Source organism: Sciurus carolinensis, chromosome 5 (assembly GCF_902686445.1).
Source record: "Sciurus carolinensis chromosome 5, mSciCar1.2, whole genome shotgun sequence".
In the NCBI taxonomy this organism is placed as follows: domain Eukaryota; kingdom Metazoa; phylum Chordata; class Mammalia; order Rodentia; family Sciuridae; genus Sciurus; species Sciurus carolinensis.
In genome coordinates, this window is record NC_062217.1 from 140,334,931 (window position 1) to 140,359,228 (window position 24,298).

The window sequence follows — 24,298 nt, forward strand, 5'->3', positions numbered from 1 at the left end:
TGTGATCAAGACTGAAAAAAATTCCTGCCTTGTTGTGGAGGAAAGATAGTTGAGTACCCAGGGCCTCATGGCAGTAGGAAAGAAAACAGGGACCTGAAGCAAATTCACCAAGTATTTCTTGAGCAAACTACTACCAGAGGGGTATTGTCCATACAGACTTAAAGGCAGAAAAAACTCTTCTTAGATACTGAAGGAATGTCAGACTTTGACTTCAGAAACAAGCTCACCTTTTATAACAAGCTGGAGACCTTCTGTGGCAGTCTTCCTTTTGTTGCCCTGGAATCTTCTAGGATCAAAAGTATAATCTGGTCGATGTATGGAGTCTGGGAATCATATGCACTGGTAAGCAGATTCCTGCCTTTTGATGAATAGAACTTCAAGGAGCTGGGCTGGGGAGATAGCTCAGTGGGTAGAGTGCTTTGCCTGTCAAGCACAAGGCCCTGGGTTCAATCCCCAGCACCGCAAAAAAAAAAAAAAAACAAAAAAAAAAAAACAAAAAAACTTCAAGGAGCTGCCAGAAGGGGACTGAGCAGAATATGTTCATCCTACATGCCAGGGAGGCTGAAAACTTGCTCAAGAAATGTCGTTTTCAATCCCAGCAAAAGAGGCCCTTTAGAACATACTGTGAAGGATCCAGGGATGAATGGGGAAGAACTTAAGTGCTATGTTGAGTTACTCTTGACTACAAAGACCCCAGGCAAACTAAGTCCATGGTACCCATGGGTTACAGACAGGAAGAGATCCTGGTCTCGCAGAAGGGCAAAAGTGGGACAAAATGCCCGCCTCTGTCTACTCCTGAGTTCTAAGAGATCCAAACTGGAGGGATACCCCATCACCTGAAGCCCTGGCCTTCGGCTGATCTGACCCAGGGGCGCACCTCCCCATCCCATTAGGTAACAGTTTAGGGTCTCAGTCAACCCCCACAGGCGAGTTTCCCAGCCAGCCATCACTACCTTTCCTTGTCACTCTAAGAATACACAGAGGAGCAACACAGATCTTAAGAGGACCAAGAGACAGGGCGGAGGACAAGCAGCCCAACCAATATGCCTGCTAGCCCTACCCAGCTTGAAGAGACCACCTTGTCACCTCTGTGACCAGTGACTTCGCCAGCACACATCAGAGCAGGAATTCCCCACTTTGAGGGGAGCCAGCCTTGGGGGGACCTCCACCCAGAACGGTAGAGTCAGCTTAGTCTGCCAGGGTCTGGTCTGTGTCCCATGAAGAGTAGCTGTGAGGTGCGGCTGCCCAGCACAGCCCCCAAGCCTTTCCTGTGTCCTCTCCCTCCACCCATGATGTCAACAGAGATGGTGGAACCCCAGAAAAAACTAGTTTCCGCAGGGTTGTGTCCAAAAGCTCTGGCGATTCTGCCTAGCTCACCCTCTGGTAACGGCCTTAGCCAGCAGGGGGCCAATCGGAGCTTTTTCAACAAGTTCTAGTTCATATTTACAAAAAGAAATCTGCTTCAGGTTTGCTAGAGGCACCTGAATGAACCCGAAAGCAAGGACAAAGGGAAGACACTACAAACCACACCTGGCGGGCGGCCGAGGAAATGATTGAAAAATGAAATCATTCCCAGAGGCCCAGCTAGCTCACTACGCTTTGGATGGAGCTGATGATCCCGAGCTCCGGGCGTCTGCAGAGCAGGTGAGCAGACGGCCGCCTGCTGGCCGGGCGAGCCAGGCCTCGGGTCCCGGAGGATGTACGTGCAAGCCCCAAGCGGCCTCCCGCCGGGTCCCTGGAAGCGCACAGCCAGCACCTCCGCTTCCTTCCCCAGCATCACCTCCCACGTCCCGATCGCCTGCGAGCGGAAAGGAGGGGCCTCCGCAGGGCGCTGCCCCCGCAGGCCGCGCTGGCCGGCCTCGGCCTTCTCCCCTCGCCGGCGGCCCCAGCCTTCGCTCGGCCTCTGTGCTGTAAAATAAACAGACGCATCCGAAGGGCGCAACTGGGCTGTTAATCAGAGCTCGTTTCAGGGTGGAGCGACCAGCACGTGGGCGGTGCAGGGTCCCTAAGGCGGGCAGGGGAGCAGGAAAGCTCCGGCCCAAGGGAAGGCTCCAGGTGTGCTCTGAGCCCCAAGGCCACGCTTCCTCCCTGCCCCGTGGGGAGTGGAGACTGCATCTGTCTCCCGCTGCCAGGGACACTCAGCATTCATTCTAGGACAGCCTTTTGTCTGAATGCTGACACTACCCGCTTCCTCCTCCTCCTCCTCTTCTTCTTCTTCTTTTTTTTTTTTTTTTTTTTTTTTTTTTTTTTGTTGTTGTTGTTGTTGTTGGCTCTAACCTACGCCCACTGCTGTATCTCTCTGTTCTTGGGCTGGGGGACAAGCAGGGCAAAGTGGTTCCCCATGTGCTAACCTCAAGGCCAGTGTGGGAGCGGGTGGTTCTGGGCATCAGATGGTAGCGGGGCGGAGCCTCAGCTACCCCGGAGGCAGAAGAAAGACTTGAACCCAGGAGGAGTTCAAGGCCAGCCTAGAGAACAGACTAAGACACCAGCTCAAAAACAAAACAGCACAACACTAATCCCTGGCACTTGACATGTGTTAATTGATGTTAATTTTACTCGTTTGTACTTGTGTGGACTCCTGTACATAAGTCATAGGAGAACAAAAATAGAGACCAAGAAAGGAAATGATTGTAGACTTTTATAACCCTCCATCTTGTGAGAGCTTCAATAAATTTTACATGTTTTACGATTATTTCTTAACTTCTAAGATTATTTTTTTCTATGTATGTAATGTATGTAAGTGGGACACAAGTACGTTTAACAAAAAAGAATGAGGTCCTGCTGAAATTGGAAAAAACTTTAAGTTCCAGACAGTGCAAATACTTTTTGTTTTTGGAAAGGAAGGAACTTTGATAGTGGTTTAATGTGTGAAGCAATAGATTTTATTTTTTATTTTTTTAGTTGTAGACAGACACAATACCCTTAATCTATTTATTTTTATGTGGTGCTGGGGATGGAATCCAGTGCCTCACACGTGCCAAGCAAGCGCTTTGTCACTGAACCACAACCCCAGCCCCAGCAACAGATTTTAAAACTTCCACTATTTATAATATATGAGAGGAAAGGGAATAAAAGAGATTAAAGTATGTGATTAAATAGAGTAATAGCATAAAATTAAGGCTCAACTAAGCATCTAAGTCTAGATGCTTAGACTTAATGATGCCTTCTTATCCTTAATACACACATGCATAAAACAGTTACTTTGCCAAAGTAGGACAGTAGATTAAACTTAAATGGTGTATAAAATGTGTACAAGAAGCTTTGAGAGCCAGGTGTAGTGGTGAACACCTGCAATCCTAGCTACTTGGGAGGCTGAGGCAGGAGGATTCCAAGTTTGAGACCATCCTATGCAACCTAGTGAGAGCTTGTCTTAAAATAAAAAATAAAAAGGGTTGAGTATGTAGCTCAGTGTTGAGCACCGTGGAGTTCAATGCCCAGTACTGGTGTGTGGGGCGGGGCATCTATGAGACACTTTCCAAAAATCATCAAAGAATGAACTTGACCATTTACCTTCACTCCCTTGGATCCACTAAGAGGATAAGGGAATAATTTTAGAGGTCAAACCACAAAATAAATACAAGTGTCAAGGACACAACAGCACTACAATATTGGAGGCAAGAATGCAGATGTTCTGGTATTTAGCAAACAGGAGAGAGTCGAAGTCTAAGCCTACAGGGATGGAGTTTGGTGAGCTCATTCCTGCTGCAGATCCCTCAAAAGCCCTGATCAAGAGGCGTCAGGTACCTGTGGTAGAACAGTGGATGGAAACAGGGAGCTGGAAGTGGTGGCACACACTTGTAATTCCAGAGAATCAGGGGACTGAGGCAGGATGATTGCAAATTCAAGACCAGCCATAGCACCTTAGCAAGATGCTGTCTCAAAAAATAAAAGGACTGGGGGTGTAGCTGGGTGGTAAAGTACCCCTGGGATCATTTCCCAGTACCCAAACAAAAGACCGAAACAAATGGGGCAAAAAAAACCAGGGGGGTTCACCCAAAGTTTGAACTTGCCATGTTTAGAAGCACATGTCTTCTCCCTACTAAATGTAGACTCAGCAAAGCTTTGGACTTTAGGACCCAAGTCACTCCAGCAGGCAATGAGGCTATACTGAAAACAAGGGAACAAGTAAGAGCGCAGAGCGACACCCTCTGGCCCCCTTGTCCTCTAGGCTACCAGGATTTTGATGCTTAATTTAGGGTGCAGCTTTCTAGCTACCTTTACTTTCTTCCATTTGTTTTGAATTCTTTATGATGACATCATGTATTATTTATATATATAAACAAACAGAATTAAGGAGGTAAATTAATTCCAATTGAGATATACCATAGTTCTAAACTCTGTTCCTGAAATCTCTCATGCCTTTGGGAAGGAGATGGATGTCCCAGTCAATGAAACAAAATGACATCCAGAGATGGGTGTATCTCAGTGGTAGAGCTCTTGCCTCAAATGTGTGAGGCCTTGGGTTCAATCCCCAGCATCACAAAAAGAAAAGAGTGAAATGATATCTGGAAAAACTAAACTGACCAAAAGAGCCATCTTCTCTTTGGGTAGACATAATTGAGCATAACCACATTAAAGTGGAAACAATTCCTATTAAGATCACATTCATAATAAATGTCAGTTCAGAATTCAAGTCTGTCTGGTTGTGAAGTCTAAGCCCACATCCTCCACCATGAGACCTTAGTGCCTCTGTCATCTCAACAAGTTGCCCATCCACAAGTCTGGGTCTGCAGATTCAGTACTAGGAATTAGATCTCACTTTCTGGTACAGAATAAAAACAAAAACAAAACAAAAAATTCACCCTCCATCAAATATTGAACAGAGCAAAGTAGGTATCCCAAATGAGAATCAATCCTTCTGCAATATTGATTTCTGACAAAGTTCAAAATCGTGACTCCTTTCTGGTAGCCTGTGGTAACGTATGAGGATCCTTAATGGCCCTGGAATCCCTTCCTGGCGGCAGCGGGTTCAGCGCCCCGCCCGCCAGCCATGGCCGAGAGCTCTGTGTCCGAGGCTTGAGCCTGGAGTTTGGCGGAGCTGGGGGAGGCGCTGAAGCGTCAGGAGAGACATTTGCACAAGGAAAAATTCATTTGTAAATTGCCCAACAAGGGAAAAATGGTCTTCGAGGCTGTGGCCAAACTGCAGGAGGCCATTGCCAAATACAGAGTTTAGAAGAAAAGGCCAATGGTTTCACCCTGTTGGTTTAACCCCTAAGCAAAGGTAAAAGTGATAAAGGGAGCCAGGCATCTTGCAGCATGCCCGTGGCCCCAGCGACACATAGTGCAGGGAAGGTTGAGGGGTATTGAAATAGGATAATCTCAAGTTCGACGCCAGCCTCAGCAACTTAGGTTCTGAACAACTTAGCCAGACCCTGTCTCAATAGATAAATAAATAAATAAATAGGCTTGGGTTGTAGCTTAGTGTTTGTAAAGCATCCCTGGGTTCAATCCTCAGGCAATTTGCATTTTATCTTTAGTCCCTGACTGCTGCTTTGTTGGTCACAAGATGTCCTGTAAACCAGCAGCGCCAGACCAGGACATCCATCTCCTTCCCAAAGGGATGAGAGATTTCAGGGACAGGGTTCGGAGTGGACAAACTCATGTCTTTCAGCAGCAAAGCCAGTGCAAGAGAAATTATCAGAGATAGAAAGGAGCATTAGGTAATGATAAAGGATCAATTCTTCAAAAAGACAATCTCATATGTACGAACAAAACATGAAAGCATTAAAATATATGAGGCAATAACCATAGAATCGCAAGAAAAAATAAGCAAGTCCATTAGGTCTGGATAATTCAGCATCAAACTTAAGAGTAACTGACAGATCTGTAGGCAGAAAATCAGTAAGGATGTAGCTGAACTGAACAGCCCCATCCATCAACTGGATCTATTGACATTTATAGAATACTTCATCCAAAATGTCTCAGGAGTTACCTATCATTTTCAAGCTCAGATGAAACCTTCGCCCAGATATAGACCATATTCTGGGGCATAAAACACTAGCAAATTTAAAAGAATAGAAATCATACAAACAATGCTCTCAGACCACAATGGAATTTACCAAGAAATCAAAAACAGAAAGCTAGCTGGAGAACCCCCCACATATTTGGTGATTAAACATACTTTTAAAAAACACATGGGTCAAAGAAGTCTCAAGAGAAATTAAAAAAATGTTTTTGAAGAAAAGGAAAATAAAAATACAACTTATCAAAATTTGTGACATGCAGCAAATATTGCTAGAGGGAAATTTATAGCACTGAATTCATATGGTAGAAAAGGAAGCCCAGCTCTGTGGTGTGTGCCTGTAGTCCCAGTACCCTGAAAGCTAAAGCAGAGGATCACTTGAGTTGAGTCCAGGCATTATGGCAAGACCCAGATTCAAAAAAAAAGGAGGAAGGGGAGAGGGAGGAGAAAGATCTAAAATTAAAAACCTAAAGCAGGTGCTTTGGCACTCACCTGTAATCCCAGTGACTCTGGAGGCTGAGGCAGGAAAATCGCAAGTTCAAGGTCAGTCTCAGCAATTTAGCAAGGCCCTAAGCAACTTAATGAGACCCTGTTTCAAAATAAAAAATAAAAAGGACTGGGATGAGGCCCAGTGGTTAAGTGCACCTGGGTTCAATCTCCAGTACAAAAAAAAAAAAAAAAAATGTAAAGAAGAGAAAAAGGGCTGGGGATGTAGCTCAGTGGTAGAGCACCCCTGAGTTCAATCCCCAGTACCTAAACAAAAACCAGAACAAAAAAGGAAAGAAAGAAAGAAAACAAAAGCAAAAGGAAGGACTGGGGGATAGCTCAGCTGGTAGAGTGCTTACCTTGAAAGCACAAGCCCCTGAGTTCTGATCCCCAGTACTACAAAAAAAAAAAAAAAAGAAAGAAAATGTTAGGGCAGGAACACTTAGCTGATTGCCTAGTATTTATAATTAGGTACTTAATATGAATAATAACAAGAAAAAAGTTTTTTTGAATTTCTAAAATCTTAGCCTTGTCTAAAGCCCACAGGGCTTTTTTAGCTAGAAAAGATAATGTCCAAAGTTAGTCTATGACTATAGGAATATAGCTCAGTGGTAGAGTGCTTGCCTAACATATACAAGGGTCTGGGTTTGATTTTAGCACTGCAAAATAAAAGTCAACATTATAATTATTGTATACTATAGTCTGCGTACTAATCTAGTAACTTTTCAGTGATGGATCAGCTGGGAATCAATTTGTATGCCAACAACAAAACTGATCAACAGTGGTTCTCTTGCCTAATAAGTTTAGGAACTGTTCCTGACTATCATAGTTTCTTAGCATGAAAATCAGTGGAGGACATGGGATCCTCCTGTCTGTCCTCTCTGCCATCCTTAGTCACATTGTCTTTTGTCCTCACACTTGCCATCAAGGTGAAGGTTGCTCCACTTCCAAGTTTCAGGTCTCCAGAAAGATGAGGGGGTGGGCAAGAGGAGCAGGGAGATAAGGGTAAGGGAGATAAGAAAGTTCTTGCAGTAAGACTTTGTCACTTGATTCAGGAAGACAAGCATCCCCAGTGATTTCCACCTGCATCTCATTGGTCATCTTCACCTACAAGGGGGCAGAGAGATGGAATCGTTTTATAGTTTCTATGATAGAGCTGGGCAAAAGGGATGGGAAAGGCTGCTGGGGGTGTAGCTCAGTAGAAGAGTATCTGCTTAACATGCACGAGGCACTGGGCTCAATCCTCAGCACCTAAAAAAAAAAAAAAAAAAAATGCACGTGAACGAGAGAGATGAGAGAAATGAAAGTGGGAATTGCCAATCAGTTACTTAAGAATAAATCTAAACCACATCATTACATTTGCATATTTCCTGAAATCCTGTGAGCAACATATCTTAAGCTAATTTACTTCTGCAGATGTTGACTTCTATTTACATAATTCCTGGGGTGATCTCATTTCAAAAATTTCCACTATGTAATATTTGAAAAGTAATATCCCCCTTTCTATTTCACATTTTTGTTTTGTTTTGCAATGCTAGGGATTGAACCCAGGGGCCTCACGTGTAAGGCAAGCACCCTACCACTGAGCTACATTTCCAATCTGCTGTCTTTTTTGTTATTATTGTTGTTGCTGTGGATTGAACCCCAGATCTTGGATGTGCTAAACAGGCATTCTACCACTAAGATACACCTCCATCTATTTTTAGTCATGGTGTCAGTTTATATGGTCTATTTTATAAGAGTGAAGTAGGAAAATGATTGAAAATATTTTTATATGCAAATTCAGGTAATCGGGAAAATAAAATATTTTTAGTCACGTTATTTTTAAAATTCCTGAAATTTTCCACAGTGGTGACAAGAATTCCTTTGGTTGGCAAGCAACAACACCAAAGATAATTTTACCTACCTTCCCACAGTTTTGCCTTGCTTGGTATATTACATAAATTGGAGTTGGTGCAGATGGAAATTCTGAGGGTGTGTGGTGTGGAGCCTTTCCACTGAGAAGAGCTTTGTCTCCATCTGGTGGGCTATTTTAACCTTGCAATGTCAGCTGTACTGCCACCTGACTGGGCATTAGGATCACCCCCAACCTGTAAACAATTCAACAGCCAGGCCTCTCCCCAGCTCAATTCAACCAGAAGAGCTGGGATTGGACGGAGGGTTAGTGTGCTTTGTTGTTGTTTTTGTTGTTGCTAAAACTTTGTAGCTGCCAGGTGACCCACACCTGTAATCCTAGTAGCTCAAAGAGGTTGAGGCAGGAAGGTTGAGGCAATTTAGAGAGGCCATAAGCTACTTAGTGAGGCCCTGTCTCAAAATCAGAAATAAAAAGGGTTGGAGATGTGGTTTAGTGATTAAGTGCCCCTGGGTTCCATCTCTGGTACCAAAAAACCAAAACAAAACAATCTATACCCAATTTTAATGTACAATTAGAGTTAAGGACCAATAAGATAGAAACTCTAAATCAGTTTTGAATACTCAATAATCACTCCTCCTATAAGACAGTCATTAAATAAAAGCGATCTAGCTGAACATGATGGTGCATACCTGTATTCCTAGTGATTTGGGAGGCTGAGACAGGAGGATCTCAAGTTCCAGGTCAGCTTCAGCAATTTAGTGAGATCCTGTCTCAAAAAATAAGAAGATTAGGGATGTAGCTCAGTGGTAAAGCAAGCCTGGGTTCAATCCCCAGCACCAGAAAAAGGGAAGAAAAAAAAAGCATTCTATTTAGTCATATTACATAATCTTCCACCCTTTTATACTTTCTACTGTGAGGATCATCAAGGAGTTAATGATCAACATAAGACATCTAACTCTAAACATAAATCTCTTCCTGTGTGACTCTTGGTTTTTTGTTTGCTTTTGATTTTTTGGTACTGGGAATTCAACCTGAGGTGCTTTACCACCTCTTAGTTTTTATTTGTTTTATTTTGGTACAGGGTCTTGTTAAATTGCTTAGAGCCTCTCTCAGTTGCTGAGGCTGGCCTAGAACTTGCACTTATTTTGCTTCAGCCTCCCCAATTGCCAGGATTACAGGCACGCACCACCCACACCCAGCTCCTGTGTGAATCTTGTGATGAGGCAGAATGTGCTGAGCAAGAAATGCAACACACACACACACACACACACACACACACTCTCACACTTGGCTCTGAGCAAAAGTCTCAAGTAGTTTCAATCTGATTTTGATACTTTTTGTGTTTATAGATAACTTTGCTACATATTTGCTCATTAATTATCTCAAGAACCAGTTAAGGTCCCTTCCTCCCATGAATGCCAGTGGTCCTTCAAGAGCACGGAGCCAGGAGAGCCCAGGTGCCCACTCAGACCCTGCTTTTCCCTCCATCTCATGGTTCTTTAAAACTTCCTTTCTGGAGTCTATTTTTTTTCCTCAGCTCATTATCTTTCGACAAAAGCTTTTCAAACTAATTTTTGTTGATATTGACCATCTTCGCCATGATACATTCATTTTTAGAATAAAATTTAGTTATTAAAATAGGGGACTGGGCCAGCCATGGCGGTGTGTGCCTGTAGCTCTAAGGCAAGCTGATGTAGGAGGAGGGCTGGAGCCCAGGAATTCAAGGCAGCCTGGCCAACGTAGTGAAACCTCACCTAAGAGAGACAGAGGGGTGGGGAGGGAGGGAGAAGAGAGGGATTGAGAGAGAGAGAGAGAGAGAGAGAGAGAGAGAGAAAGAGAGAAAGAGAACATACTCTGGGTTTGGCAGTGCTTGGCTAGATGGACCTAAAACTACTCCTTGAAAACAACTAGAAATATTGTTCTCACCACCCTGAGGGCATGCTGGACTGGGGACAGGAAGTGTGAGAGAAGTGTGAACCTTCCAGAAAAGTACTAGTCTGCTGGCCCTGGCCCCCAGGCCCTAGTTATGGAAACAACACTGAAGACTGGCCCTCTTCTCCTAAACCCTTTCTATTATGAAGATCTCCCTGAGTATCCAGTTTCCCTGAAAAGAGCTAAAACAGCAGGTTCTCTGGGTGGTCTGGGAGATGTTCACTATAGAATGTTTTATGATAGAAACTGGAAAAACCTTAGGGTGTTGGGTAGGTAAATGGGAGGATGTCCCTGTGATAGGTCTCTGCAGCTATACAGAACCACCCGGGAGAGGATTGGCAGAGTAAACGTAATTCACATCACTAAAGAAAAGAAATAGGTATCTTGTATACTTTTATCCTTTTTAAGGAAATGAAAAAAAGGGGGGAAATGTATATCTAGAAAAAAAGATTGACCCAAAAGACAGCAAAAACTAGCAATGGTGCTTAGAGTCAAGTAGGAGGATTACAAGGTTTTATTTTGGTATTTTCATGCTTGTTTATATTTTTCAAATTTTGTTAGTTGAGCATGTATTTCTTTTGATTTTGGAAAAAAAATATTTTGACCAACCATCCATGTGTGATTCTCAAAACGTTAGAAGTATAATCTCATGCAAACAGCCCATGTCATCTTATTTAGCTCATTCATAAAGGACCTACCAGAATGACAGTGCCAATTCACAGAGAATACACAGAAGAAGGATTTTAGTGAGTATATAAATGGAATGTTACATAGGATTGCTGAATTGGTTACAGAATTGGTGGGTATTATTACTGTGTGATGAAACCAACCTTTGGGATTATTCTTCATCCTAGGTGGAAAGGAAACTTGACTGACCTTATGAGTGTTCTGTAGGTTAACCTCAGATGTTGCAGATTGTGACTCTGTGGGCACCATCACTGGTAAATAGCATGTTTAATTTTCTTAAAAGCCCAGTCATCCTGAGGGCTTTTTTTTTTTTTTTTTGCGGTGCTGGGGATTGAACCCAGGGCCTTGTGCTTGCAAGGCAAGCACTTTACCAGCTGAGCTATCTCCCCAGCCCCCTGAGGACTTTCTGAAACCGTGATCTGGCATGGCAAAAAGGTTTTCCTTCATTTCCAAGTTCTGGATGGACTCTCTTAAACACAGAATGCTGGCATCCTCAGTGAGCAGGAGCTGTCTTCAGATTCGGGGCAGGCACAGTTGAAGGGCCCTGGTCACTGCTGCATCCCAGTTCCTGGTGACATGGTTCCTGGTCACACTGCAGCACTGAACAGGCTCTCTGGTTAATTTGTTTGTATTCAAACTTTTCCAAAGACCACAATCAGTGCAGTAGAACAACTGAACCTCAGCAGAGGAAGAACAAGACCAGGTCTGGAGAAATGTTTTCCCAAAGACAGTCAAGATGCACAGAGCTGGGCTTCAGGCTGTACTGATGCGGCACCCTTCTGGGCTTCCTCCTCTCCCGGCTCTGCCACAGAGGCCAAAAAGCTGAGAAGAGAACACGAAGGCTTTGTGCTATTGATCTCGCGTTCTGCCCCAGAGGCCACAGTGAAGCCAACTGTACATCACATTTTAGGCCTCACTTTGGGCTTGATGTGAGGCGGGAGTGCAGCAGGCACAGTAGTGACCCAGCATCCTCTTGTGCCTAAGGCAAGAGGGAAGTGGTCAGACCAGGGAGTGGGAATAGATGCAGAAGGAGAACTAGAGCTCTACCTGCAGGCATGTGGGCTGCCCACCAGACTGAGGCTCAGCAAAACCTCTCTGGGCTCCTACCTGGTGACTGAGGATGAGCCACAGCTGTCTTGCTGTGGCACCGCAGAGCAGCCAACAGGGCTCTGCAAGACTAAATCCCAGGACCCTGCAGTGAGGGGTGTGGGGGCTGGCCCCTGGGCCTCAGGGCTCCGGCAGTGGAACCAGCTCCTTCTGGCCTTCTCAGCCAGAGGATGTTGATTGGCACTTTGAGACCACAGCACGGGCTTGCCCAGGGGCTCTCTGTGCACACTGCTGTGTGGGGGCACGCAGAGCCCGGAGGTCTGAGCACTGAATCAGATGAGAGAACCGGTGACATTCTGGTTTTGATGACTGCTCTTTCTGTACATAACTGGCACCTGGTCTGGGACTGCCGGCAGGGCCTGCTGGGTCTCAACCCTGACTTGCCTGCTTCATCCGTCTGCAGTTCTTCCTTTAGATATTGTCCTAGCTCCAAAAAGGTGCCCAGATGCCTAGGAACCATTTTGTCTCTGCAATTAAAGATTAAATAAACCAGTCAAATGTGCCTGGCACATAGTAGATGCCGCAGTCCTTTAAAAAAAAAAAAGTACCACGTATACTATTAAAAAAGTAAAAAGCAAGCCAGAGAGTGAGAACAATTTTAAAAAGGTGAAATAAAATAACTATTAAAATATTCACAAAGGGAATATCGAAATAGTCAATGAACATAAGAAAAGGCTCTTATCATTATCCTTCAAAGAAATACAAATTAGGGCTGGGGAGATAGCTCAGTGGGTAGAGTGCTTGCCTTGCAAGCACAAGGCCCTGGGTTCGATCCCCAGCACCGCAAAAAAAAAACAAAAAACAAAAAAACAAATTAAAATAACAATGTATACATCTATTATACCCACCAGAATAACCAAAATTTTAAAAAAGACTGGTGGTGAGCAACTGCACCTCCTTCACTCCTGTTTAGTGTAAATTGGTACAAGTACTTTGGAAAATTGTTTTGGTAGTATCTATATATAACCTATGACCTAGCAATATCACATTTTAGGCACACCCACAAAAGTACATGTAGGTGTGTTCCCAAAGACATCTTTACAAATTTTTATGGCAGTGTTATTTAATTTGGTGTTCTTTTTTTATTTGCTCTTTTTAGTTATGACATGACAATAGAATGTATTTTAACATATTATACACACATGGAGTATAACTTCCCATTCTTGTGGTTGTACATGATGTGGAGTTACTCTGTTGTGTATTCATACATGAACATAGGAAAGTTATGTCTGATTCATTCTACTGTCTTTCTTATTCCCATACCCCCTCCCTTCCCTTCCCTTCATTCCCCTTTGTCTAATACAAAGTACTTCTATGCGTTCCCTTCTCCACTTATTGTACGTTAGCATCCTCATATCGAAGAGAACATTTAGCCTTTGGTTTTTTGGGTTTGGCTTATTTCACTTAGCATGATATTCTCCAGTTCCATCCATTTACCAGCAAATGCCATAATTTCACTCTTTATGGCTGAGTAATCTTCCATTGTGTACATAGACCACATTTTCTTTATCCATTCATCTGTTGAAAGGCATCTAGATTGGTTCCATAACTTAGCTATTGTGAATTGAGCTGTTATAAATATTGTTGTGACTGTGTCACTGTAGTGTGCTGATTTTAAGTCCTTTGGGTATAAACCTAGGAGTGGGATAACTGGGTCAAAAGGTGGATCCATTCCGAGGTTTCTGAGGATTCTCCACACTGATTTCCAGAGTGGCTGAACCAATTTGCAACTCCACCAGCAATGAAAAGTGTGCCTTTTCCCCCACTTTGACACCAACATCTATTATTGTTTGTGTTCTTGATAATAGCCATTCTAATTGGAGTAAGATGAAATCTTAGAGTTGTTTTAATTTGCATTTCTCTAACAAAAACAGCGTGGTATTGGTACCAAAATAGACAGTCAGACCAATGGTGCAGAATAGAAGACACAGAGACGAACCCACCTAAACACAGTCACCTCATGCTAGACAAAGGAGCCAAAAACATATAATGGAGAAAAGATAGCCTGTTCAACAAATGGTGCTGGCAAAACTGGAAATCCATATGCAGTGAAATGAAATTAAACCTCTATCTCTCACCCTACACAAAACTCAACTCAAAATGGATCAAGGACATAGGAATTAGATCAGAGACCCTATACCAAATAGAAGACAAACTAGGCCCAAATCTTCATCATGTTGGCTTAGGATCAGACGTCCTCAACAAGACTCCCAAAGCACAAGAAATCAAGGCAAGAATCAATAAATGGGATGAACTCAAACTAAAAAGCTTTTTTCTCAGCAAGGATACAATCAATAATGTGAAAAGAGAGCCTACAGAGTGGGAGAAAATCTTTTCCACATGCACTTCAGATAGAGCACTTATCTCCAAAATGTATACAGAACTTACAAAACTTTACACCAAAAATACAAAGAACCCAATCAATAAATGGGTCAAGGAACTGGACAGACACTTTACAGAAGAAGACATACAGGCGATTAATAAATATATGAAAAAGTGTTCAACATCTCTATTAATTAGAAAATTCAATGCATATTTTTAAAACTTCATGTATATAAAGTTCAAAGTAGGCAAAACTAATATGTGCTGTTAGAAGTCAAGATGGTAAAGTGGGCGTGTTGGCACATACCTGTAATCCCAGCTACTTGGGAGGCTGAGGCAACACGGTCACAAATTTGAGGCCAGCCTGGTAACTTAGACCTGTGTCAAAATTAAAAATAATAGAAGAGAAAAGGTTTATCTTAGTGGTAGAGCACCTCTGGGTTCAATTTCCAGTACCACAAAAATAAAAGTCAAGATAGTGGTAACCTTCAGAAAATACAGAGAGGTAGAGACTGCAGAGGAAGAATAAGGGACAATGATATATTTTTTGGCCTTGAGTTGTTATTACCCAAATCTGTTTGTTTTGTGAGAATTAATTAAATTATATGTACTCCTATTTTTATCTTTTTTTTTTTTGTACCAATGATCAAACTCAGGGGAGTTTAACCACTAAACCACATCCCCAGCCCTTTTAAAAATTTTTTTAAATTTTGAGAGAGGGTCTTTTAAGTTGCATAGGGCCTTGTTAAGTTGCTGAGGCTGGCTTTGAACTTGCAATCCTCTGGCCTCAGCCTCCTGAGTCTCTGGGATTACAGGTGTGTGCCACTGTGCCTAGTTACCTTTTATTTAATGTTGAAAAAAAAATGTATATTTAGAACTAGCCAGCTAGGCTCTGTTGAGATGATCTCAATTTTGTTGGCAACATCTAAAGCATCATAATCAGGAACCAGTCAAACATATGTCTTCTTCTCTCCAACAGGCCTGATCAGGGTGTTGACCTTGGCCACCTTTGTGTCCCAGAGCTTCTTTACAGCCTTAGATCTGGTGCTTGTTGGCCTTGACATCCACGACCAACAGAAGCGTGTTGCTGTCTTCAGTCTTCTTCAAGGCTGACTCAGGGGTCAGGGGAGCTTGATGGCGTAGTGACCAAGCTTGTCTCTCCTGGGGGCACTTTTCTGAGGATCTTTGGGCACCTTGAGAGCCGTGATGTCTTGGGCCACTGAAAGGTAGGTGACATGCAGATCTTTTTATGGCTGTGGATGCCTTTCAACACTGCCTTCTTGTCTCGCAAAGCCTTTGCTTTGGTTTCGGCTTCAGGAAAGGCAGGAACTTCTTTCTTTACTTTTGTGATTAAAATATGGCATTTATCAGTTGGTAGAGTGCTTGCCTTATAAGGGCAAGGCCCTGTGTTCAATCCCCAATACAAAAAACAAACAAACAAACAAACAAACAAACAAAACATGGCATTTTTCAGATACAGTAACACAATCTTATTTAATCCAGAAGAATGTGCCAGGAAGTGACAGTATAGATCATGTGATGGTGGAAACAAGATATTTGGCACTATGCTGGAAAAGTAGCATTTAGTAACTGACATCTCTGTGATGAGCTGTTTATTACCAGAGCTGGAAAACTTCTCCTGGAAAAAGCCAGTTTGTAAATATTTAGACTTTGCAGACCATAGAGTCTCTGTTACTTTGACTCAGCTCTGCTCTGAGAGCATGTGTATGAGTCTATTTGGTGTTGCTATAATGGAATACCTGATGCTGGGTGCTTTACAAAGAGAAGTGGTTTATTTATCTCAGTTTTGGAGGTTGAAGTTCAAGATTGGCAAGCCCCATTTGTTCAGCCTCTGCTGAGGGCCTTCAGGCTACAACTTCACATCATGGTGGGAGTGTGTGCAAGAGGGAGAGAGAGACAGAAAGAAAGAAACCAGGGAGGATCCAGGCTCACTTCATTTATCCATTCCTATTAGACCTGACCCACTCCTGTGGAGCAAGTATCAATCTATCCAGGAGCAGTGGCACAAGACTATGATCCCAGGGACTCAGGAGGCTAAGTGGGGAGGATCGTAAGTTTGAGGGCAGAAAGTAGTGAGATCTTTTCTCAAAAATAAAAAGGACTCCACATCAATGTTTATAGCAGCTCAGTTCACAATAGCTAGATTGTGAAACCGACCTAGATGCCCTTCAACAGATGAATGGATAAAGAAACTGTGGTATATATACAAAACAGAATACTATTCAGTCATAAAGAAGAATAATATTATGGCATTTGCAAATAAATGGATGGAATTGGAGAATATCATGCTAAGTGAAATAAGCCAATCCCAAAAAACCAAAGGCAGAATGTTTTCCCTGGTAAGTACAGAATGATATATAATGGGGGTGAGGGTGGGGAGTGAGAGAAGAATGGGGGAACTTTGGATTATGTAGAGGGAAATGAGAGGGAGGGAGGTATGAAAAATGGTGGAATGAGACAGACATCATTACCCTATGTACATGTGTGATTACACGAATGGTATGAATCTACATCATGTACAACCATAGAAACAAAATGATGTACCCCATTTGTGTACAATGAATGAAAATGCAGTCTGTAAAAAATTAAAAGATGTAGCTTCGTGGTAGAGCACCCCTGGGTTCAATCCCTGGACTTGAAAAGAAAAAAAAAAGCATCAATCCATTCACGAAGGTCAAACCCTTTCAGCTAGGCCCCACCTCTTAACGCAACTACCATCTCAACACAACTACACTGGGGGCCAGGTTTCTAGTACATGGACCTTTGAGGGACTTGTTCAAACCACATCCAAACCATAGCAATTAGAAAGCAACTGTAAATGATATGTAAATGAATGGGCAAGTCTGACTGGTTCAAAAAACAGTTGGCAAAACAGGTAGCTGGTCATAGTTTCTAACTCTGGTTGATTGAATCTTCAATGATATGTATTATTATTATTTGAAGGAAGAATAATAATAGTGAGACCCCCCCCCCATCTTAAGTAAATAAATACTAAATGAATGGAAGATTGAGGGTATAGGAGGACTCAAATGAAACCCTAGCAAGGAGTGATCAGGGTGAATGTGGTTGTGATTAGCCCAGCCGTGTCTCATAGCTGGCCCCTGTGGAAGCTAGAATTTTTTTCTCCCACAGAAACTGGGAGATAGAAGCCCTATCCTTCCTAATCACCTCAGAGGGATGACTCTCAGGTGCTTGAGACTCTCCTGAGTTGTAGGAGATATATATAGGTATGTGTATCTCAAAAGGGACAGAGAAAGGATTTACAATTGTAAACTCTTTCTAGTGAATGAACCAAGAAGGGGAGGTCAGGGGCCTATCAGAAGGTGCTGGTTAGAACAATCCAAATTCTTTGACAACCCTGAGCTCTTCCAGGGAGGAACTCAAGGAGGCTGTGTTAGCCCATGGTGTGGCTATATGCTTCCAGAAACCACACTCAAGTTTCATCAAGTCTCCTAGTGCAAGGATTTGAATAATGTGCTGAGTGTTTTTATAGTTCTCAAGGCTCATTTTGCTATTGAACATGGTTTTTATGTTCTTGGTATGTATGAAAGTTATAACCAGGAAAAATAAAAAGAACCCAAAGACCAAACTGACCAAGCTTTCATCTGTGTTCTAAAAGAAAAAAAAAACTGGGCGGGGGCACTGGGACTTGAACCCAGGGGTGTTCTATGACTAAGCTACATCCTCAGCCCTCCCCTGTTATTTTTAAATTTTGAGACAGCGGTCTCACTAAGTTGCTTAGGACCTCCATAGTTTGCTGAGGCTGGCCTCTAACTTGCTATCCTCCTGCCTCGGCCTCCCAAGTTGCTGAGATTATAGGCATGTATCACTCTCCCCAGTAAAAAGAAATAATTTTTATGGCATACACTATTATTTTTGTATTTATATTATTTTTATTTATTTATTTATTTATTTATTTATTTATTTATTTATTTTTGTGACACTGGGAATTGAACCAAGGGGCTCCATCACTGAGATATATCCCCTGTTCTTTTCATATTTTATTTTGAGACAGGTTCTCACTAAGTTGCAGAGGCTGGTTTAAAACTTACAACCCTCTTGCCTCTCTCTCCTGAGTAGCTGGGATTACAGACATGCACCACCGTGCCTGGCATATGATGGATACTATGGAGCGATGCTAGCTCAAGCCTTAGGTTCAGAAAGCCAATATGAACAATCCCATTTATAGAAGATTTGCCTACTTGGTCATGAACAGATCAAAAAAAAAAAAAAAAGTGTAAATTTCCTTAATGAGTTCCATGTTTTGAGAAGATAAGGACTTTATGGTTGTACACATGAATCAGTCAGATACTGATTCAAAGGTGACTGTCGCCTATAACAAATGAAGGACTTGGATATCAGAGATGGGAACTTGTGACTTGGCACCAGGAAAATTGAGGTCAAATCAAGTGAGCACAAGGCTTTAATGGGTGGGGAGAAGGGAAATGAAGGGGGACGTGGCCTTGAGAAGGGGGACAGCAGTGATTGAGAGAAAGACCAGGTTGCCCCTGAACAAGGGGAGGGGCTAGTCTGTTATGCAGGAGCCACAGTGGGGAAGGGTCTTTCAGATTTATGGTGATTTTGTACAGGATTTTCTTCCTCCTGGATGACTCTGACAATATCTTCTGGTGTTATCCTGTGCCTGGTGCTTATGGCTGATCTGATTAAACACAGGAGGGTGGGGAAAGGCATGGACCACTCACTGTTGAAAGAGTGGGGGAGTAGGGAGAGATTTTTAGAGGGTAACAGCTTAGGATTTAAGGCCTGAGAATTTATCTGTCCTTTTGTCCCCTATTCTGGTCTCTGTCTCATTCCCTGCTGAGAGATTTAATCTTCCTTATTCTTCAGGGGGAAGGGCAGAGGTCTCTGTCTTCTTGTAACTGCTTCAGGTTGACACGTGGACATCGATCTTACCTGTCCGTGGAGGTTATCAAATCTCACGCCCTGATCTACAGGGGACAAGATCCGTGACGCAGGCTTCTGGTCTGGAACGGGTTGAAAGCTGTGGGCAAGCCCCAGCTTGACTTGGAACTGAAGTCTGGACAACACAAATCTTACAAGCATGTTAAACACGCAGGGCCAGAAACTCAAAAGTAGGATAATAGAGAGTAATGGCCCCAAAGTGGCAGAAGCCAGGCGAGATTCGTCGTAATGTCTCTGGAGTAGAGGTGTCTCCGAAGAAGAGTCCAGGGAGTTCCTGGAGAGAAGAGGCAACTCAGGCAACTCTCAGGACCAGCGGGGCTCTTGGCATACATGACATTTCAGCACACGACAAAGACAGGTTTATTTAGAAAAGAGGAGGCATGTTCAAGGGCAAATGTAGGCTATTTAGAGAGTCAGACACTTTGGGGGTAAAAGAATAAATAAAAATTGAAGGGAGAATGCAGACTATCTCCAGAGGACTAAGCAGCAACCTGTGGGTGTGGGGTGTCAGTATTTATAAAGGGGTCAGGTGCAGTGGTGCATGCCTGTAATTTCAGCTACTTTGGAGGCTGAGGCAGGAGGAATGCAAGTTCAAAGCCAGTCTCAGCAACTTAGCGAGGCCCTCTCTCAAAATAAAAGATAAAATGGGTTGGGGAGTTGGGGATGTGGATCATTGGCTAAGTGCCTCTGGGCTTAATTCCCAGTACCAAAAAAACAAAAAATTAAATTAAAAATTATATATATATAATTATATATAATAATTATAATAATATATAATATGTATATTTATATATATATATATATATATATCAAATTTTCTTTTGCTAGGGGCCAGACTAGAGGTGGAGTCAGGGTGAGTTACACAATTTCATGCCAGTTTTCTTGCATCTGCGCATTGCCCTCATGTTATTTTTGCAGGCAGTGGCATGGGTCGTGGGTCATGGGTCATGGGTGCAGGACCAGTGGCTTAGGAATTACAACTGTTCAAGGGCATTTTCTGTATTTCAGTGGTCAGTGGGTGCTTCCTTTGAGACTTAGCATATCTCTACCTTTTCTGTATCCCCAAATTCCTATCTCAGCTTTTGGCATATGGCTCCCATAGGTCCCTTCTGGTTATATTTATGTAGCTGCTCTTTTCCTTGCATTTCTCCTTAATGTTAATCTTTACTGGTACTGAGGTGTTTGCCCAAGTGCAAAAAAAAAAAAAAAAAAAAAAAAAAACAACAAACAAACTTCTCCCTGCTTTACTAATAAGAAATCTAATGCCCTCCTCTTTAAAAAAAAAAAAAAAAATTATGCTTTGGTTCTGGGCATTGAACCCAGGGGTGCTTAACCACGGAACCACATCTCCAACCCTTTTTTATATTTTATTTGGAAAAAGGGTCTCACTGAGTTGCTTAGAGCCTGGCTAAGCTACTTCTATTTTCTTTTTTTAATATTATTTTTTAGTTTTCATGGTACTGGGGATTGAACCCAGGACCACTTTACCTTTGAGCTACACCCATGGCCTGTGGATAGCAGGCTGTCCTGCTCTGAGTCACTCCAGGGTGTATAGAACAGTAGGTCTCAGACTGCCTTACCCTGAGTTACTTACTCCATTTTATAAAGCAGCAGTTTGTCATCGGTTTCCCCATTCTGAGTACAAGTGCTGTGTTAGAATGACTCAACACCTTTCTTGTACAAGTAAATACCCACCAGTGACTAGCACAACCGTAATAAAGAACAAAGTGATAAATAAATTGTGCTAATAAAGGCTGGGGTTGTGGCTCAGTGGTAGAGCACTTGCCTAGCATGTGTGGGGCACTGGGTTCAATTCTCAGCACCACATAGCAATAAATGAATAAAATAAAGGTCCATCAACATCTGAAATACATATACATTAAAATAACCTTTTTTTCAATATTGCAAACTTTTTAATGTGTACAATTAAGTGTTTTTTACTATACTCACAATTTTGTATACCCATTGCCACCATTTAAATTTGTGGTATTTTTTTTGATTCATTGTACATAAATGGGGTACAACTTTTCATTTCTCTGGTTGTACATGAAGTAGAGTCACACCATTTGTGTAATCATACATGTACATCGGGTAATGTTTGTCTCAAACATCATTAAAAAAACTAAAAAAAGTAAATTGTACTAATAAAAATGACCCCCTATGAACTTAATCTAAGAACATAGATGCATGCACACATCAAACTCAAATTGGAAAATCAGGCCCATGAGCTTCTAGAACACACCAGACCACCAAATGGAGCAACCCCCATGCCTGAGACAGGATGCACCCTGATCCTATCCCCTGGTCACTCATAAGGAGCCTTGCCCAGGAACACTGCCTCAGCCATGAGCCGCCAAATTTCTGTCCTTGGACTTCAGAGCGTGGTTTCTCCTGCCCATGAGGACCACACGGCCCGCTCCAACAGTCTGAAACTGCTGTCCAGCTAGGCCCTGGCCTAGAATAAGTTCCTGCTTTGTAGCTCTTCACTCTAAACCAGTTCTTTGGCTGGTTATTTATTTATTTTCTTTGCGGTGCTGGGGATTGAACCCAGGGCCTTGTGCTTGCAAGGCAAGCACTCTACCAACTGAGCTATCTCCCCAGCCCCCTTTGGCTGGTTCTTGATCTTCTCTAACCACCTAGGTTGACTGTTGGTATCTGTCTCCACATTCAACCTGCTCTCTGCCTTCGCTCTCAATTTAGCCTCCTGAGCCCCAGCAGCTGCTTAACACTATCTTAGCCTTTCTGCAACCTATGTACATAATTGTGTAAAGTGTCATGCGTGACTTGAGTGTTGTAAATATTAGAAATTAAGACTGGAATAAAAGAACTTGAGTTTCACCAACTTACCACTATTAGGTGACCTATAGCTGGTGAATGTGTTGTTATTCAGTAAATTCTGATATTTTTGACTCTGTTAATGACTAGCTAGCTCACTCAGCCGCCCTCTTTTTTTTTTTTTTTTTTTTTGTAATGAGGGTCTCACTAAGTGACCCAGGCTGGCTTTGAGCTTGCCATCAGCCTTCCAAGTTGCCTACCAGGATTACAGGTGCACCACCGCTCCTGGCACCTTTGAATTGTCTTAATAGTATCTTTAGAAGAAAAGACATTTTTAAAATTCGAAAACTTCAATTTGTCTATTTTTTCCGTTAACAGTTTCTTTCATGGTTTTCTGTTGTTGAAGATCACACTCTGGGCCCCCAGTTGAATTATTTTCTCCTGTTTCCTTGTAGTTTTATAGTATTGGCTTTTTTTTTTTTGAACTGGGGATTTAACCCAGGGGCACTTTATCACTGAGTCACATCCCCAGCCATTCTTATTTTATTTTATTTTTAAAATTTTGAGACAGGGCCTCACTAAATTGCTGAGGCTGGTCTTGAATTTGTAATCCTCCTGCCTCAGTTTCCTGAATCATTGGGATTACAGACATGCACCACTGCACCCAGCTTAATTTTGGTTTTAATCTATAGTCTTTTCTGAGTTAATTTTGTAAATACTATGCAGTGGGAGTTAGGGTTCAATTCCCCCATAAGAATACTCCATCATTATAGAATTATTTACTGAAAGATAGATACCCCCCACTGAATTATAAAAACGCTTGTCAAAAATTGTCAAAAGTGAAATCAACATGTGGCTCTATTTCTGCGCTCTCTATTCCATTCTACTATGTCTATCCTTGAGCCAATACCACACTGTCTTAATTACTACAACTTTGACTAAGCATTCCTCTCAGGAAAGATAACTCTGTTCTTTTCAGAATTTTTTTTTTTTGGGGGGGATACTGGGGATTGAATTCAGGAACCCTCAACCACTGAGCCACATCCCCAGCCCTATTTTGTATTTTATTTAGGGACAGGGTCTCACTGAGTTGCTCAGTCCCTAGCTTTTGCTGAGGCTGGCTTTGAACTCACGATCCTCCGGCCTCAGCCTCCCAAGCTGCTGTGATTACAGGCATGCGCCTCCACACCCAGCCTTTTTGGAATTATTTAAACTATTCAAGATTACTTGCATTTCCATGTGAATTTTAAAATCAGCTTGTGAATGTCTACCAGCAAAGCCTTCTGGGCTTTCGATAGACATTGCTTAGAACCTACAGATCGATGGGGGAGAATGTACATCTTAATATTGTTGATGAGGTTTGGGACACACTACCTCAAAACATGGCACTCGCATTTGAGAAAACAGCAGAAGCATGGAGGCATTCTCACCTTCCCTCACCTTTCTGCCCAGGAACAGGCCACAAAGCCTAGGAATGACTTTCTGACATTCTCCTGAAGCTGGTCATGAGATTCATTCTAAAGGTGCCCTCCCCATACCAGGAGGAAAAGAACACCCTTTATCTCTAAAGATATACGGTGGACACTGAAGACTGAACAAATAAGCCTTCTTACATTTCCTCAGGTTTTTCACCATTGGATCATACGTTCTTATCCAATCATACTTTTCCATGACTACCTGAGATAGGGATTTAAGATAAAGTGAGAGAGATACTGAGTCTCAAAGAAAACACCCAAGAGCCATCAAGATGCAGAAAGCACAGTTTAAATCCTCAACAGCATGGCCTTGGCCTATGCCCTGGTAAAACGAGGAAAATATGGGAGCTCAGGGAAAACTGGTGAAAATCATGTGGCTCCACCTGGCTCCGCCTCCAGTCCAGCCCCTGATGATTGCCCTTGTGTAAATACTGGACCCCAACCCAAGGCAGCGTTTCTCATCCTTGAGAGAGCCCGCATTCTCCCTTGAATGTGTATCTGCTTCCTAAGTAAACCTCTGTCTATGCCATTGTCTGGGTCTTGCTGGAATTCTTTACCCTCACCTATGCCAAGAACCCCACTGGTCCTGAGTTGAATTCCCTCTCTCCTCTGGGAACTCTTCAGACCCTTCTCTGGAGACATCTCTTGGCCCATACAGGAATCTCCAGAGGCACCGACTTTGGTAAGTGTTCTCAAATATTTTCTTTTTGTCTTGACTGATTTTTTCTGTTGGTTCCTGTACCTATAACCTCT

The 24,298-nt window shown here is 42.6% G+C and overlaps 1 protein-coding gene across 3 annotated transcripts in view; it reads left to right on the plus strand.

The window, feature by feature from the left end:
• Positions 1-1,251: 1,251 nt before the first annotated feature.
• The window catches only part of LOC124984413 (endogenous retrovirus group V member 2 Env polyprotein-like), a 32,070-nt gene continuing 9,023 nt past the window's right edge, over positions 1,252-24,298 (plus strand). For 2 of the 3 annotated variants that reach the window (XM_047551960.1, XM_047551962.1), the window contains exons 1-2: positions 1,252-1,644; positions 15,331-15,577. The gene's annotated coding sequence lies outside the window, so the exon portion shown is untranslated. Of the gene's footprint in view, positions 1,645-15,330; positions 15,578-23,161; positions 24,228-24,298 lie in introns of those variants that run through there. The other variant, XM_047551961.1, reaches the window with a different exon arrangement.